The sequence below is a fragment of the Scylla paramamosain genome, chromosome 4, assembly GCF_035594125.1.
Source record: "Scylla paramamosain isolate STU-SP2022 chromosome 4, ASM3559412v1, whole genome shotgun sequence".
In the NCBI taxonomy this organism is placed as follows: Eukaryota; Metazoa; Arthropoda; class Malacostraca; order Decapoda; family Portunidae; genus Scylla; species Scylla paramamosain.
This window is the reverse complement of record NC_087154.1, coordinates 10,102,501-10,105,000: the sequence shown is the minus strand read 5'-3', so window position 1 is coordinate 10,105,000 and position 2,500 is coordinate 10,102,501. Positions and strand designations below refer to the sequence as shown.

General features: G+C 38.4%; 1 protein-coding gene and 1 long non-coding RNA gene across 17 annotated transcripts in view; one reads left to right on the top strand and one right to left on the bottom strand.

The window, feature by feature from the left end:
• Positions 1-2,500, bottom strand: part of LOC135099713 (uncharacterized) — a 208,343-nt gene that overhangs the window by 57,000 nt on the left and 148,843 nt on the right. The window lies entirely within an intron of this gene.
• The window catches only part of LOC135099716 (uncharacterized), a 107,332-nt gene that overhangs the window by 20,752 nt on the left and 84,080 nt on the right, over positions 1-2,500 (top strand). The gene's annotated exons all lie outside the window — the stretch shown is intronic.

Here is a 2,500-nt window from a genome sequence, read left to right as displayed (position 1 = left end):
ACGCGATGAGGAAAGTGACCAAGAATTAACAATTTTACTACTGAACAATTGTTGCCATAACCACCCGTGACTCTCAGACATTTGTTTTTTTGCATTCCATTCCCTAAAATAATTATAACGCATACAAAAAGGTAAAATTAACTTGCCAACCACCCACCTCTCTCTCTCTCTCTCTCTCTCTCTCTCTCTCTCTCTCTCTCTCTCTCTCTCTCTCTCTCTCTCTCTCACTCGTTCGTTCGCTCAGTACATCCATTCAAGCATTATTTTACAGTGCCCTGAATATTGAAAAAGGGATGTCCAAAGTAAAAAAGGCTAAAAGACGAGGAAGGTTTGACTGACTAGTGACTGATTTAATGGGGCCGCATCAACGTTAACTGGATCATGTGGCGCCACAGGTGGGGCTGGAGAGAGCTGCTACATTGTTTAGTTACATATAAAAAGACAAATGTGTATAAAAGATTTCAGAGTGTTATGGCGACAATAAGGGAACGGTAACTTGAGAGAATTTGTATCTCTTTATTCATTTATTTATTTATCTGTATCTTCTTGACGCAGTGTATGTACATCATGTTATATGAAAGCTACAAAATAAATAAGTAAATAGATAAATAAGCAAAATAAAATAAAACGAAATAAAATAAAAAGCAGGCATAATAATATTCATTCAAATACACGAATAAAATATACAACAAATAAATCAAATAAATAAGTGAATAAAACGATGCATGTAGAAGATAAGATACAAGGCTCGCGTGAGACAAAACACCGCAAAGAAAGACCAAACATTAAAATATCTCTCGGTCCTCGCGAGACAGTCGGTGCTAAGCTTCTCTATCTAATCTGAAGCAAGGGACGAGAGATGGTAGAGGTGAAGGCTGCTGCTGTCTGTACTACCCTCACACTCACAGTAAGACCCTAACCTAACCCAATGTAACCGAACCAAATCTAACTCAACCTAACAAACCTGACATAACTTAACCTAATCTAACTAAACCTAACCAAACCTATCTTAACCTAACCTGACTCAACCTAACCATACTTAACCTAACTCACCCTAACTCTCACCAAGACTATTTTCAAAGACCATAAAGATGACTACTCAAACTCTCATTATTTTTTTTCCTTTGACGGTAAACATACATACGAGTAAACCTGGCGAAACTCTCACTGGAATCATGAAAACGTTCTTGAAAACTACGACAATAATAATTTCCAGTATTAATTAAAAGCATTTGAGACTAGACGCTGAAACGCATGAGAATATGAATCCAAAGTCGACCTCTCATATCTCAGGCACTGCAATACAAGACAAATGCACCTTTATTTCTTGACGTGGAAGCCTCTGCGGGGATGCTACGGTGTATGTGGAAAAGCCCCCGATGCTAATCAAATAATTTCCGCCATTCTGCCTTACACTGACAACCTTGAGAGCGTGGAGGAGGCTGGGGGCGGGGTAGAATAGAGGAGAGGAGAGGAGAGGAGAGGAGAAGAGAAGAGAAGAGAAGAGAAGAGAAGAGAAGAGAAGAGAAGAGAAGAGAAGAGAAGAGAAGAGAAGAGAAGAGAGGAGAGGAGAGGAGAGGAGAGGAGAGGAGAGGAGAGGTGAGGTGAGGTGAAGTGAGGTGAGATGAGGAAAGGCAACAGACCCTGAGGTCCTTACCAGGCTGTTTGGGTAACTATTCTACTCTATTAGTGAGAGACACAAGATAGCACAGAAGAAGACTCCTCCCCACCCTCCCATCCCTCCAGCCGATGCTGGCCAGAAATAGGAATTGATGCCATGATGTACAGAAAAAACAACATGAAATTTGAGAGGAAAGCAAGAAAGACATGAAGTCTACTGTTATCATATATAATCTGCATACAATCCTAATATTTGTGTCATCTGATGAGGCGCTTCCTTTACCTTAAATCTGATTGAATAGGATACATTTTAACTAGATGAATATAGTGATGGGTTAGTTGTTCTGCAAGGATTTGATTCCTTTTACCAGCAGTAAGTCGCCGAGGAACCTAGCCATCACTAAGGTCTCTTTAATACGATTAGTTTTCTTTATTGTAAACCAGTTGTTTTCTTCCTTAATTTGATATACCCCCATCAGATGATAGATAGTAAAAAGCAAACTTGTTCGTTATTCACACATGAACAATAACAGCCGGGGATTAGTTTCTAGATACTTGTCAAGATGGGTTTTAAATGAATCCACAGTATTTCAGTTAACGACTCTTGATGGATGACAATTCCAGATATTTATAACACGATTAAAGAAAAAAATGTTTGTCTTCGTTTGACTAAAATCGCTTACCTTTTAACTTGAACCTATTGTTTCTTGTAACATTTGTTTGGCTGAATGTTAGGTAGGGTTCAGGACTCATATTTGTGAAATCTTTAACAATTTTGTAAGCAATCACTGCAAAGCCTCGGGATAATTTTTGTTGCTCTACGTTGTATTTTTTTCTAATTTCTCAATATCCTTTTTGTAATAAGGTGATCAAAATTGTA